Source organism: Tauraco erythrolophus, chromosome 1, assembly GCF_009769465.1.
Source record: "Tauraco erythrolophus isolate bTauEry1 chromosome 1, bTauEry1.pri, whole genome shotgun sequence".
Classification (NCBI taxonomy): domain Eukaryota; kingdom Metazoa; phylum Chordata; class Aves; order Musophagiformes; family Musophagidae; genus Tauraco; species Tauraco erythrolophus.
Genome location: NC_141465.1, coordinates 117701482 through 117717477, shown reverse-complemented (window position 1 = coordinate 117717477; position 15996 = coordinate 117701482).

The window sequence follows — 15996 nt, the reverse complement described above, 5'->3', positions numbered from 1 at the left end:
AGCCAAATGTGTCCTACCCTGAGGTGAGCTGAGTGGCCACTACAGGGACATGCGGCTTTAGGAGGATCACTTGTGCCCTAGCAAAAGAAAAAATTCTGAAAAAGCTTTTCAGAGACCGAGGCTAAGAAGGAGAAATAATATTTATTAGAGGATCACCCAGTTGAAAAAATAGCCGTGTTCATGGAGTCCCTGATATCAGGAGCCAAGAGTTGGAAATGGACTGTGCTGTGAAAGTATGTCTCTCATGAGTAGCTGAATACTTCTGGGTCTTTACCAGCTCTCCCAGTTAGTCACTTTTGGTGACTAATGGTAATTTAATTTTCATCCAAATAATTCCCACAAAAGCATTTTGCTTGAGCATGACTATCACCCATGGCTTTTGGTGTTTCTATCACGACAACACACTGTAGAGCTGAATCGGCCTGTTTTGTACGTGCTTTGGCAAGATCTGTCTCCGTTTGGTGTTTGAGCAGTATCTTGCTTATGGTGATGAGATTGGAATGGGTGGGAGGTGCCTGGAGGGCTAGAGAAGTTGTGGCTAAAACTGTAGTTCTAAGAAAAGCTGTTTCAAGGTATGATCTTTCACCTAGGTTGTAATTATCCAACGTTTTTCAAGATACACACAGAAGGAGGAGAAATCTTATGATCTTGGGTGGGAAGATGGGTCTTTTTTTTTCCTGTCAGTCTGCATGAAGCATGTAAATGCTGAGATGCTATCATTTGTCTTGGGAAATTAAGGAAATTAGAGTGGGAGGATTAGAGGCATTTTTTATCACCTCTGGCTCTGCATCCAAGGATTTTTTTCCATGATTCATCTTCATCACGGGCAAGGAACTTCTCTGCTGGTCCTCAGAGGGTGCAAACCCCATGTCCGTAGCTGCATCACTGCAACTATGTCTGTTTGCCACCACTGACGAGTTGACTCTCAACCTCTCCATTTGGCGATCTTGGCATCTTGGGCTGTTTTAGTTTTCTGCACGTAGAGAGTTTGACTTTGTCCACCTCTGCTCCCAGGGCTATGCAGCCCCTCCCTGCCTGCACTGCCCTGCCTTGCCTTGCCCTGCCTGTCGTAGGAGGCTGCAGCTCAGGGACGGTGCAAGGACACGCTGCCAGCCTTGTGACCAGTAAGGCACCAACGTAAGATTTGGTACGTATGTGCCTCCAACACCTTCTGTCTGACAAAGTCCATAATGGCAAGGCAAGATGAGGGGTGATCTGAGGAGCCTTTACGGTTCATTTCTTTCCCTGGAATTTCTGGTGGTAACTTATTTTTTTCCTTATTTTTTTGGCGGGGAGGCACTGATGAAGGATGATAGTCAGATTAGGTCCAGGCTAGCACTTCATGACAGGTTTTTCTGCTCCCTGGGGGTTTGCTGTTCCTAGGAGTGGTTTAAGGTGGTTTTACATCTTATATTTAATGGATCTCTACGCTCAAAATATTTACTAATCCCAGCTTTCTCAGGGACTACGCAACCAGGTGCCTTAATACGTTCTCTCTGCTTAATCTTTGTTGTCCAAATGGAATTTGAAGCTCCACCCAAATTGACCCATAATCTCTTGATTTTTACAGTGTGCATTTTCAATTGATTTGTGAGGCCAGCGTGTGTGTGCTGCTTTCTTGTTTTCCAGGTTAGGACAGTCCGCTTCACAACAGAGACTCTTTCTGTCCTTGGAAATGATCTTTAGAACGTGTCGAGAGAGCGTATAAAAACAATAGAATCGGAAAGAGAAATGTGGCATATATTTGTTGGGCCAAACATCAAGCAGCAAGCAGGGAGTAAAAAGGGTAATACAGGAATCATGTTATTTAAATGTATTCAGTGGGTAATGCTGATGGGTGGTGAGGATATTATTGGAAAGCTTTTGTTACAGGGAATGATAAAAATAGAATTAATAACTCCTGCAGGCAATTACTCTTAAAAATCATGGCTCGTTCCCTGTCTCAGAAGCTCAGTGGGACGACAGAGCTCTAGCATAGGGCCATAATGGACAAACATGAGAAAACCGGACCTTTTCTCCATGCCAGGTTTCTCCCTGAGAATTTCCCCCCTCTGCCCACACCTTACTCTTACCTCTAAAAGGCAGATAAAAGATCTCTCCTAGGCATTTTGAGGGGTTCAAAGGGCACCTACGCATGCAGTAGCCACCTCGATAGTTCAGAGCAAGGTTTGGGTGGTCGGTGGTGGCTGCTGCTGCCAAGGAGTGCGCTGCAGTGCCAAAGGGGCCTCTGGCTTTAGGCAATCTCTGGGATTTGCAATACCCCTCCTCCTTCACCCCACTGCACCTAGATCATGTCTAGAGGGTTTGTGACTGCCCTTCAGTGCACTTCAGGCAGTAAAACAGAGGTACCCATGGCTAGAGCTGGCCCTTCCAAATTCACCCTAAACCAGGATTTAACCTAATCCCACCTAAAGGCACCTAAATTCCTCCTAAATCCTCGAGAACCACTTAGCCTCCTGTCTCGCCCTGTGCAGTGTGACGCCTTGGTCAGGAGATGTCTTGCTGCTTGAACTTCTGTTTCCTCATGCCTAAAATGGAAGTGGGTGAAGAGTGGGATGTCCTGTTCCAGGGTGTTCTCTCTCACCTGAGCTTACTGCAGTCCAGAGGGTTGCCTGTAACTCTGAAAAAATCTCTCATCTTTTTAGCAGAAGTCAACTATTTCCCTTGAGTGGTGGGAGAAGTGAATCCCAAGGAGGTGTTTTGCTATTTGTTGCCTGCACAGTGAACGAGAAGAGGCAGCACCTGATGTAGCTGGTCTAAATTGCTCTCTGGAGGCACCTGAGCTCAGTGTATGGTGAACAGAGAGCAGCAGAGGCTTAACTTCATGAGTCCTGGATTAGACTCTGGAAATTCCTCACTGACTGTGTGGAAGCCTTTGTGTCACATCTGTCCAGGGAGACCTTATCATGGCCTTTCAAGACTTACAGGGGGCTTACAAGAAAGATGGGAACAAAGTGTTTAGTAGGGTCTGTTGTAATAGGACAAGGAGTAATGGTTTTAAACTAAAAGAGGGCAGATTCAGACTACATTTAAGGAAGAAATTTTTTACAATGAGGATGGTGAAACACTGGAACAGGTTGCCCAGAAGGGTGGTAGATGTCCCATCCCTGGAAATATTCAAGGTCAGGTTGGACAGGGCTCTGAGCAACCTGGTCTAGTTGAAGATGACCCTGCTCATTGCAGGGAGGTTGCACTAGATGACCTTTAAATGTCTCTTCCAACTCAAACTATTCTATGATTCTGTGATTCTATGGTACCACTTGGTTGTACTTGGAGACACCTTATAGAATTATAGAATCATAGAATCATAGAATGGTTAGGGTTGGAAGGGACCTCAAAGGTCATCTACTGCCATGGGCAGGGACACCCTTCACTACACCAGGTTGCTCAAAGCGTCATCCAACCTGGCCTTGAACACTTCCAGGGATGGGGCATCCACAACTTCTCCTTCACCTTCTGATGTACCTCCATCCAGCTAGTACTCAGGTGATGGGACTAAATCAGTGGCCAAGGCTTTTTTTGGGGGGAGTGGAGAAGGAGGCATTCATTTCACTGCAAGGAACGACTTGGGGGTAGGAGGAGACACCTCTGAGCTGTGGAGGAAACCCAGCACTGATCTCACAGTAATTCTCGGCTGGCTTCAGTCCCACCCAGGCTTTAGGAGAGTGGGTCATCCCCTTCTTCAGTTAGCAGCCTAAAATTCAGGCACATGTAGGCATATGGTAGGTGCCCAATGATCTGGTTCTGCAACAGCTGCTTTTGGAAACTCCCCGTGATGAGCTTGTTTTTTTCTCTGATGCAGGCACAGGTAAAGAAAATGCATTTTCGCGTGTTTGCTGGCTAAACTTTAAGGCCATAACTAGCTCTTCTTTGGGACTACCTGTGTGACTGTCCCGAAGAAAATGAGCAGTTGTTATGGAGTTGTGACTAACCACTGAGGACGGGGAGTCTAGTGTACCATTAAGGCCCATTCCTGGCTAATCGTGCATGTCCTGTCTCTGCACCGTGATCCCTGAGGCTGTCATGGATGGCAGACCCCTGCTTTACGGCACTTCGTTAGGCAGGATTTTCACTAAAAATGGTGCAGAGTGGCTCAGAAGAAAACCTGAGGTGGCCATGACCATATAGTCTGAAAAATGTGGAAATGTCAGATGCGCATGTCCTTATTAAGTGTCCGACGTGTCGTACCTTCAGCAACTTCGACTGGTTTGAATTGCAGTTTGTATCCTCCCAATTGCCACAGACATCTTGTGCTGACCCCCGGATTCTCCTACTGTTACTCTCTGGTCTGTTCCGTCTAATTTTCTTGTCCTACATGCAAGCATTCTCAGGGAGGTCTTTTCTCTTTTGTAAATGCCCAGTCTAGATAGGTAATGAGTCATGTTAGGAAAGAGCTCTCCTCTAGATGGGTGAACATCACATCTGTCCTACATGTGGCAGCTGACTGGCATCAGCCCAGCTTTAAATTGAAAGGGGTTAAGAAAGTCCGACATCCACAAAATCAGTGGAGCTGGGACAGGGGCACCCACCCTCCTTGCTCACTGCCCCTGAACCCCTGAGCTGCTTCCATGGGTGTTAATGAGCACAAAAAACCATTTGGGCTACAGAGAGTCCCGCAGCCACCCTGAGAGGGTGAAACGTGCTCTTGGCCTGATGAGGGGACTGGCCAAAAGAATGGCAGCTCAATTTATTGTTACCCTACAGCAGAAGGAGAGAAAGCCAGAGATGCACTCGGCTAACTCTCCAACCTGAAGCCACCGCGATTCCTCTGGAGGAAAGAATCTAAGGAATGTAAATAAATTGGATCAATGCAGTTAGTTAAGAGTGTGTTACAGGAGGTTTTGATGCTTTCTGGAATGATCTTCTTTTAGAAAACAAGACTTTCAGAAGTTATGAAGACTGACAGGCAGAGGAGTGAGTGGCTGCACCTCCACTGCTGGATGTTTCCTCTGGTACAGTCGTACCATGTCAGCTACGGCACCAGCTCTTCTTCCCTTTCCCTTCCCCTTCCCCTTTCCCTTCCCCTTCCCCTTCCCCTTCCCCTTCCCCTTCCCCTTCCCCTTCCCCTTCCCCTTCCCCTTCCCCTTCCCCTTCCCCTTCCCCTTCCCCTTCCCCTTCCCCTTCCCCTTCCCCTTCCCCTTCCCCTTCCCCTTCCCCAAACAGCACATAATCCTGGGTCGGGAGCTGTTGAGCCGAGCTTACAATGAAAATGTCTTTCCTGACACCCTTCAACAACATCTAAGCAAAGGAGCTCTGAAATAGGAAAGAATAGTGCCTCATCTCAAGAAGGCGTATTAAGAGGTGATGTCCCTATTTCTGCTGCACATCAGGATCAGTTCCCCCTTCAGCCGTGTCTGAGCACAGCCCTCCCAGCATGGCAAAGCATTCTCTTTTGTCATGCCATGCGGGAGTCCAAAGCTGTGTAACGAACTACTTGAAAGTAAATACAGCTTTAGAGAAAAACATAGGCTGGATCTGGTCGTTCAGCTCCTTCAGCTGCAAGGCAGCTTTTCCTTGAACCATCTCATGAATCAGGACTGTGGGCATCATTCCTGAGAGGTCTATTGCTCTGTGGGATGTACAGGGTGGCTGGGACGGATGCTCTGTGCCCCCAGCCTGGCACGCTGGGTCCAAGTGGGGTGTGGAGCTCGGCACGCCATTTGCTCTGGAGCAGGAACCTGCTAGGAGCCCACAAGGTCACAGGAACAATGGAGGGGCTTGAAGATCCCTCAAGAGATAACCATGAATGCAGCATACGTGTGCGCTCAGTGTGAGAAGAGCTATCCCCCATCCAGAGCCGGGCTGTGGTTGTCTGTCCCTCACAGTTAATGAGAACAACTCGTCCAATAATTATTCCTAAAGCAAGCTGCTGAATGAACAGCTCTGACCTTCATGTTTTAGAGCACTGCAAGATCAGCTTGCTTTGCTCTCCTTGTCTGAGCCAATTTCTGTGATGCAGAGACACGCTTGCTCTTCTTGCCCTGTTAGATGCTGTTTGGTGCATTGCTGGCTGCCGAGGGCACAGACTAATGGTTGTTGCTGAAGCATTTCCTCAATGGCCTAATTAAGGAGGAAGAGTTCATTTGACTAGACAGAAATAATTAATAAAGCCTGAACTACTGTTGTGATGAAAAGTTCTCTGTAACATCCGTGAGAGGAAGAGGAATGACGGTTTTGGGAACAGGGCAGCTCTTCTTGTCTGAGTCCAGTTGAGCCCTCCTGCCCCATACACACACGTGCTGGCTGGGAGCCTCTCCCTCTCCTGCTCAAACTTTGCCCAATTCAAACATAGATAGAAATTTGAAAAATCATATTTTTTGATAGAGAAAAATCTATTGTAAAAAATGTTTCTTGTCTGGCTCTTCTACCTTCTCCTTAATTTCTTACTCTTGACAGTCAGCTGGATAAAAAGAGGTGGAGGAGGCAGTAGATATTCTATACCTTGACTTCTGCTGCCAAGCAGCATGGCATGCTTACTGCAAACAGGGAAAACACAGCATGGACAAACAGCTGCACTTGGAGAGCAGTCACCAGCAGATGAGGGGCCCATGACTGTCTGTGTTGGAAGGGGCTCAGCGGGGATCTGTCCTTCCTTGCTTGCCTCTGTACCTCCAGACCATTTGGACTTTGGAGCTGAGAAGATGGTTTTGCAGACCACGCTAAGGTAAGAATCATAGAATCATAGAATCATCTGGTTGGAAGAGACCTTCAAGATCATCGAGTCCAACCATTCACCCTGCACTGTCAGGGTCCCTAAACCACGTTCCTCAACACCAAATCCACACGGTTTTTAAACACCTCCAGGGATGGGGACTCCACCACCTCCCTGGGCAGCCTGTTTCAATACTTCACAACCCTCTCTGTAAAGAAATTCTTCCTGATATCTAACCTAAATTTCCCCTGACGCAACTTGAGGCCATTCCCTCTCGTCCTGTCATTCATAACATGGGAGAAGAGACTGACCCCCATCTCCCTACAACTTCCTTTCGGGTAATTGTAGAGAGCGATAAGGTCCCCCCTGAACCTCCTCTTCTCCAGACTAAACAGTCCCAACTCCCTCAGCCGCTCCTCATAGGACAAGTTCTCTAAACCCTTCACTAGTTTTGTTGCTCTTCTCTAAACTCTTCACTAGTTTTGTTGCTCTTCTCTAAACCCTTCACTAGTTTTGTTGCTCTTCTTAAACCTTCACTAGTTTTGTTGCTCTTCTTGGGCAGAGGGATGGCAGGCTGGAATTCAGGCTGAATATGGGCTCTTTGGGTACTCACCAAGGTTCGGGGGTGTATATGTAGGTGCTCATGTGTGAGCTAAGTCCCAAGCTCCCATAGCATCTAGTGGGGATCCAGTCAACATGGTCAGTCGAGTCCAGAGAGTGACTCAAGTCATCTAAAACAAGTACCAGGGAAGGATCTAACTGCCAAAGCATAGATGTCTAGTGCCACGTTGGAAAGAGCAGACACTGTTTGGTCTCCAGGTACTGTCCCAGGGGGTGAGGGACCCTGGGCCTTCTGTGTGGCATCTGCCAGCCCTGCACAGCTGCATCTGCTGTCCTAGGACATTTCGAATAGCATCAAGTGACCATGTTTGGGCAACATATATCACCTGCTAAACAGCTCTCCATGCCATTAGTTCCTGACCAAGTTGCTGACTGTGCTCTACTGATGATACCAACTGCTGTGGGAGCTGGGACGCCTGATGCATGTGTAGACATTTGAAATTAGGGATCTAAATCTTGAAGTGAGTCCCAATAGGAAAATCTAAATTCAAAATGACCTTATGACACTGGAGTAATAACAAGACGTCAGGAAGATGATGTTCAGCCATGAGAGGCTGTAGGACATCCAGGGCTGGATCACAGCACAGGAGGACTAGCTGACCATTTTGGATGTAGGGCAGAGAGTTAGGCCCTTTTCTCCAACTATATCCTAGCCAGATATTTCTTCAATTAAAAATGGTGTTTTACATCTCCCTGTCCTGCCCTTTGTCAGGGGTGCATCTCCAGATTCAGGATGGGCTGGCCAGTGTACACTGCATGATTGCTGACAGCTCAATTCCCCACTCAGCCACCCCACATCCTCCTCACAGCACATCCTCCCAGTTTCTCAATGAACAGAGGTTGAAGGAAATCACATGGAATCAAATGGAACATTTGATTCAACCTGAGATACTGAATTTCTGACTTTTTTCTTGACTTTTCTAAAAGTGTGTCATAAATTGAAGCAAGATCTGATGTATAATTTCATTTTGCTTTTTTTTATCTAAAATGTGAGAAGAAAACGTAGACTTTTGTGAATAAAGGGAACAGGGCTTCAGCATTTTTTAAATGGAAACAATTAAGCAAAATTGTTGTGTATTTGTGAAATGTTTCAGTACAACTTACACTCTGCCTTCCAAAGGAAAAATATTTTGGTCAAAAATCTCCACCCACCTTTTTTGTGATCTACAACAACACCTGCAAAAAGCACGATGTAGCTGCTGAAGAAAAGCTCTTTAACTGCCCAACAGAAGCCTCGTATCTCCCTTTTTGCTTGCAAAGAGCTGCTCTGGAGCCACTACTGCAGCAGCAATAATAACTGCCGACATCGCCAAGAATTTGCATTTCTGGTCATCCTAAAGCTTGGTATTTCAAATGAGAGACTTCAGAGAACTAATTAACACAACGACTCATTAAATGCTAAAAGATGTTCTCACTGTCTAGATTGAGGGAGCATCCAGACCCCTAACCCATTTCCCAAAGGCGAACGCATCTCTGCCTCCTTGGGCTTTATTCAGAGCGATGTGAACCCTTTAGGCTGCGTACGCTCCGGGAATGCCAGTTTATACCACCTACCAGTTTTTGCATCAGTACTGGCAGGTCTGGGCACTGCCCCATGGCCATCACCGTCCGAGCCTGGCGCTGCGGCGGCGTGGGGCAGGCCCCCCCCGGCACAGCCAGGCTGCAAGGGGCAAGGGGGTGGGGGTTTCCGTGGAGCATCCCTCCCTGCCACAGCAAGCGACTTCCTGTGCTCCAGCGCAGGGACAGTGTTTCCAAAAACGCCATAGCGAGCCAAGGTCAGCCCACAGCCGGTGTGTGTCTGCAGGGGGGGAGAAAAGCGAAGCGAAATTACAGCAGCTCTGTGCTCACGTTCTCCTCTTTCTCAGAACCTAAAGAAATGGCTGTAGCTCTGCGTGGAAGTTAATTAATGATAGTAAATAACACTCCTTTGTGCTAGGAGTGAATAGTGCCCTTTATTTGGGCATCTCAGTGTGCTTAATGCTCTGTATTTAATTCAGCCTTGCTACAAAAGCTAGCTGAATTATTCATTGCAAATAAATTATCTGAAGAATACTGTCTTTTTTTTTTTTTTTTCGCTGTTTGTGAGCCCAGCCTGCTTTCTTTGACGCCCTTTTCCATAGCCAGCCGTGCCTCTGAAAAGATTTGGGCAGCCGACCCCCAGCACACAGCTCGTTGTGCTCTTTGCTAATTGCGCGAGCGTGTGTGCGCGTGCCGGGGGCGGCGGGAGGAGGGCGGCAGCCTCCGGGTCTTGCCAATGGGATGAGGGAACCTTTGAACGGGAGAGGAGGCGATAAGTGGTGCTGAGCATGCTCCTCACCTGTGCGCATAGGTGAAGACACACGTAGGCATATCTGTATGTAGCTTTTCATGCAGATATTGATGTTCATGGAGTGCCCAGACTCCAGTTAAGACCAATTGCATGTGATAAGTCTACAAATAAGAGGTTCAAATGACAGCCTGTTGGACTGACTTTGATACAAAGCTCAGTATAGCCTACAAAACACATCTGTTTCCTGATATCCAGGCAAATAAAAACCTCTCCCCTAGACCCTCAAACAGTAAGAAACTCCATATTGAAAAGCAGAGATTTAATTACTCAAAGTGAGTGTAAACTCCATCGCTTCAGGAAGAGCAGGAGGCTGTATGTGACCTGGCCTCCTGAGGAGGAGAAGGTTCTGCAGTAGGTAGGTTCAGACACCTCTGTGGCTGGACCTCAGGGCTTTTCGGATGCCCTGGGCCAGGGGACACTTTGGCCATGATGTCAGCCAGCCCTTCATCAGCACTTTGGCAAGGGTGGCAGGTCTGAAACAAAGTCACTGGATGCCTTTTTGGTGCAGGCAGAGCTCAGGGATGAGCTCACTGTCACCAGCGGGTTTGAGATGCCCAAGCCTGACACGGATCTGAAGAGCTTTTTGCCTCATTCACCTTCATGGAAATGTGCAGACATCACCTGTGCAAGGAGGCAAAGGCCACCACAGTTGGTCCCTCTCTCCTGTGTCCCCACTGGCTGCCCCTGAGGAGGCAGAAGGAAGGCACTGCTGGTGCCAGCTCCAGCCCCGAGGCTTTCTCCATGGACAGTCCCATCACTGAGTGGGTTGGCTGGACAGCCCTGTCCTTACGTTCCCACCTCCAGAAAGAGTTACTGCTGCAGGCAGTGCTATCAAAAGCATCAATTTTGTCAATATTTCATGTCTGTCTTTGTGTTCATGAGCAGGGAACCACCCAGATGCCACTGGGAAGCCTCTCAAGGGTGGCTTCCCATGGGGGATGTTGGAGCTGGGCTGGATGTGGAAATTCCCTGACCAACAGCCGAAACACTGGGCACACGGCAATGTGTCACTAAACCTCCAGTTTAAGCCTTATGGTAAACGAATGCATAATTGAAAAACATGAGTTTCCCAAACATTTAACACAAAACTCTTGCTTGCTGTTTCTTGCTGTTGTTTTGTCTATTTCTTTTAAAGAATAAGGTCACCTTTGTAAGAAGGGCTTGTTTTTCTGTTTATAAAGATCTCTCTGTGTAATTTTTTTCCTTTGGAAATAGCTATGCTGACAGAAAAGGAAATCTTAGTTGCATGTTTTTGTCAGTTCCCTGTAATCAATAACACCCACGTAAAAAAAAAAAAAGCTAAAATCAAGCATCAGCAAGGGAACAGGCTGAATCTGTAACATTTGGGCTGACCTATTTTGTAATCACATCTGCTGAGAGGAAAATAAATCAAAGTAATCCAGCCTCCTGCCTCAAACCTGATGCATTATCTTGGGTTCGTTGGGTGTTTGCCCGAATGTCCTCCGAGCACCGAATGAGGAAAGTGCTCAGGCACCTTGACTGGGGTCCAGCCAGGATGTGGTGCTCAGGAGAGGGTGAGATCTGCATTCTTCCATGCTGGGAACAAGCCTCTTAAACCTGCTTCATTCCTGAAGTCCCTTTGCTTTACACCCCTGTAGAATAGGAGATATTTTCATTTTTGTTTTGACTTGCAGATGTTACGGAAATTCATAGTAAAATGGCCGTGCTTCTCTCCATGGACTCACCTGCTGGAACCAATCCCCAAATCCACTGGGTCTGGCACATGCAGCCATCTTGTGGAGTTGTTATTCCGATGTTATCTGGATCAATGGATGAGAGACTGACAGAAACAGAGGCAGCAGGGTGCTTGTAACTACAAAAGGATTGTGAGCTCTTCCAGTGAAGGTGACAAGTCCAATATCAGAACCACTTTGCCACTGGAAATACAAGAAGCAAAGGAGATGGGTGTTTACACCACTAGTAACAGATGACTCCAGGTGTGATGAACATTCTCTTCTACGAGGTAGATGATCCACATGGCATGAAACAGGTTCTCCCTCCAAGAGTAGGATATAGTCCTTCCCATGGATTAAGCATATTCTTTATTCATGATTTTAAGAGACTAACGACTCATTTCTCCCACAGGTAGTGCCTGTGTTCCCTCTATAGGCATGGATAGAAGAACATGGCCTTAAAGCTCCTTGGAGGGAACTCGTGTCTGCTGAATTTAGGTGTCTAAATATAGGTAGAGGGGATAGACCGGGGTAGGGTAGATCAGTTCCCACTCACATCCTATGTGAACTGTACATTTGAAGTACAGCCAGAAAACAGACACCCAAGGAATGGGATTGAGCACCTGAGGTCTTGCAGCTCAGCCAGGCAGAGCTGTGGACATAGCCCACCTTTATATCTGCTTCTGGTCTGATGCTCTAATCTGGACAAATTGCAGTTTGCAGTGGGATTATAGAATTCATAGAATCGTAGAATGATTGGAAGGGACCTCAAAGATCATCTAGTTCCAACCCCCCTGCCTTGGGCAGAGACGCCTTCCACTACATCAGGTTGCTCAAAGCCTCATCCAGCCTGGCCTTGAACACTTCCAGGGATGGGGTATCCACAACTTCTCTAGGCAACCTGTTCCAGTGCCTCACCACCCTCAATGTAAAAAATTTCTTCCTTAAACAGAAAGCTAAGTGAATTCATAAGGAGGCTGTGTTCAGGCTATAAATACCTTGGAGTGATAGAACTGGACCGACAACCCATTTTACAATGGGACCTGCTCTGCACCGGCGTTGTGTGAGTCTCCTGACCACGATGCAAGGCTGGGATTTTGTTCACAGAGACCCATTTGCAGAGTTGTGGCTTTTATGGCCTTTTTGAAGGCGAGAAAAGTGAAGAATTTACACAGTGAAAATTCTTGGCAAAGTTGGAGCCTCCAGTTTCTGTATAATAAACCAATTCCTATACTGTTGAATTTACACACCTCAGACAAGCATACTGTAAATTCATATCCCAAGGTAAAAGAATGTGAAAAATTCAGACTTTGGCTTTGCCAAACATTTTATTTGACAAATTCTTTCTTTATTTTTTTTAAATCTGGACAGGACGTGTAAGTACTGAACACTTTTTCTTAGTACTCATACAATTAAAAAATGTTTCCAAAGTCTTTACTTTATAAAATAATAGATAGATCTCTGTAATAGAAATTAAAATTGTAAATGGAAATTTGATAGAGGGTAATTTTTCCATCTATGTAGGAACATCTGGTATGGTTACTAATTTAGTTGGAAAATAGGCATGTGGGCTCTAACTCAGTAAGGAATTCAAGCACATAAACAATCTTATTGGACTTCTCTGGGGCTGTTTACTCATTTAAGATAAGCCCAAGCCCAGGCACTCTACTGAAGCTGACGTTTCAGACTCTTCATGCTATCTCTGCGTGAGAAGTACAATGTCATTCAGATGCTGTGGATTTCTGAAGGTGTTTGGGTATTTAGTAGAGGGATAACAATGCCATGGAAGTATTCAGATGGGCCTGAGCAATGAAGACCATCTTTCAATACTAGCCTGTCCTGACTGTTCTGATCTGTGGAAACCAAGTCCTGCCTGCAAAGAGGACGAAGTCCTGCTTGGAAAGGTGACTTTGGTTCATGAACTTCCTTAGCTGTCTGGTAATCTCAGGTTTCCCGAGTTAAAAGCACTTGTGGGCATGGGAAAGTGGTGTCAGACATCCCTTTCCCAAGCTGATGTGTCAATAAAGCACCTGACTGCAGCCCTTCCTCCTTCCTACCACCCCTACCAAGCCAGCCCCCCAGCTCTGCTAGGGGAATGGGTCATCTTGATGCTTTCAATGGTGTTTCAGATAAAAATGGTTTGTTCAAGTGAAACATTTTAAGTAGGCTGCTTACATTAACAGAGCTGCTGTGGCTGACTGTTGGGGGTCCACATGGGCTACTCCTCATAGCAAATGGCGACTGACCCATTGGTGGCTCCAGCTGGATGTTGGGGGGGTCATCTCTACCCCGCCCAAAGCCCTTTCAATGCAGTTTAGACCATATCTTTTCTGCAAGCTGCCCATGAGGCACTTGACATTGAAAAAAACCTTCTTGTTTGAAACTGTTTGCTGCCTGTGCTGTAAGGTGGCAGCATGTGCACATGTGAGCAGGCATGGTTCCTCTCCAGCTGATCCACATTGATGTCCACCAGTGAAATACACACCCACACATGGGAGATGGCTCTCTCTAGGAGCTGGCATTAGTGACTCAGTTTGTCACAGAACTGGCCTCAGGCCCTGGTTCCCCAGGTGCTGCCACTGGCACCCTTCAGCCTCTGAGGTTCATGGTCCCGCTCCGGTTGCCGGCACTCGGCTCTTGTGCTGCTGCCCACTAGTCTGGCTTGAAGGTTGCTGGTGGTCTCTCACATGAGCTCAGATTAGATGGTTCTGGTTAGATGATTAGTCTGCACAGAGGTGGATGGAAAGAATATAAAAGTCATTATTATTAGTAGTAATAAATAATTATTAATGTTGGTACGTAAGAAATTTTGTAAGACTGTAGGGCCAGCTGTTGTGTTGGGGTTCTGGTCTTGGTCAGACAAGCATACTGACCATCCAAATGTTACCCAGAACCATCCCCTTTTATGTCCTTTTCTCTCTATTTTCTCACACTTGTTCCTCCCCAGCCCACCTTGACCCCTCCCTTTCCCTGCCTTTGATCCTTCCCCTGAACCTTCCATAACAAGTCTTGCACATTCCCACAGCTCCCTTAAAACCTCTCACAAGAAGACGTACAACATCCCCAAATCCCTTCCCTGTGCAGCCCCCCCGGGGTTCCTTCTGCCTGCAGGCACTCACCTCTGTCAGCCTGGGGAGGGGGTGGCCCCACCAGCTCCTTGGTGGGGTTGACCAGGGGACCATGGGATGACTCTTCTCCTCTGATGGTCCCAGGGCGTAGGCTGAGACTCCCCTGGTGCAGGCGGGTGCCTGAGATCCTACACCAGCATTGCCCTCTGATCCCTGGGGGAATCCTCCTGTTCCCATGGCCAGGCTTTAGCCACTGGCAGGTGCCCTCCACAGATCACTCTTGCTTCACCAGCCCTTACTTTGGGGGCATCCTCGACTGGGATGGTGTAGCCTGAGCTGTGCACGTCAGCAGTGTGGTCCCGTCCCTTCCTTCCCCAACTGGCAGAGCCCCGCCAGCCCTGCCCGTTCCAGTCCCCAGGGCAGCAGGAAGACCTGCAGAAGCTCTCCCCAGCCAAGAGAGGAGACGGAGACAGCCTTGCCTTCAATGGTCACATCATAATTTCAGCTGCATCTGAGAGCAGATTTGCAGCAGGTTGACCGAAATAGTTTGTGACAAGAGAATCAAGTGCAGAGAAATAATTTCTGTGTTGAAAACACTTCTTTTACGTAGGGTCACCGAATGGCTGAATTCTGAAATATTTAACTTAATGCAACTGGCAGCAGCTACCGGAGTACTTGTCCTCGAGGAACTGCTGACATTTGCAGCGAAGCCACTATGAAACCCAGACAAAATAAGGCTCGGAGCAAACCTGGTATCAAGGAAAAATCATTGAAGAGCGCATTGTACGTATTCATGAACACAAGTGATGCCCAAAACCTTTAGGTCCTGTGTGACAGCCATGTCCTAACAGAAATATTCAACACCTTTAACCAAAGAGTCTTGCCTTTGGACGCTGGTGTTCAGCTTGACGGTGGCCTCAACACAGAGACACTGGTGACTAATCTGGAGAGTAAGCGAAACCATGCGAGCGTTTCTGTGAATGAGCGAGCTGGCTCGCTGCCCTCCGTGTTTATGTAGGGCTCTGCTTCGCTGGCAGGCATCACGCTCCACCACCTCTTACACTTGACAGGAGCGAAGCACTCTTCCAAGGGGAAGTGGCCTTGCACAAATGCCAAAGCCGAGGCTTAACGCGGCTGCTCGCTCAGCCTCTCCCCGCACCAGCCCTCGGCGAGGGAAAAGCCCCCGGTGTGGCCAGCGCCTTGGGTCCTCCTCGAGATGATTCCTTGAAACGCTGTGAGTACATGAGGTTATCCAGTGGCGTCACTGAGGCTCTCCCCTTACACGTATTCAGGTATTTTGGATCCACGATATGGGGAGATGTTAAATACTGAGGGAAAACGCGTATGATTAATAGTCTCTGCTCCTCATGTAAAAGTTTGTTGGGATAATCTGAAGATTGGATGCAAGACTACAGCTTTTGCTGATTGCTTAGACTTTTTTCGGGTTCTTTAAAAAAATCATCATCGGTTCCAAAAGATTTTATTTAGCTGCCTGAGCCAGCTGCCTTTTGCTAAATTTCTCCAGCCATGATGAACAGCAGTGAATTGCTGGAGCATTGCTATCCTTCTTCCAGATGTGAGCTACATGGACCTGCCAGCCTGAGTTGGGGGGCTACACCAGAGACTTCCTGA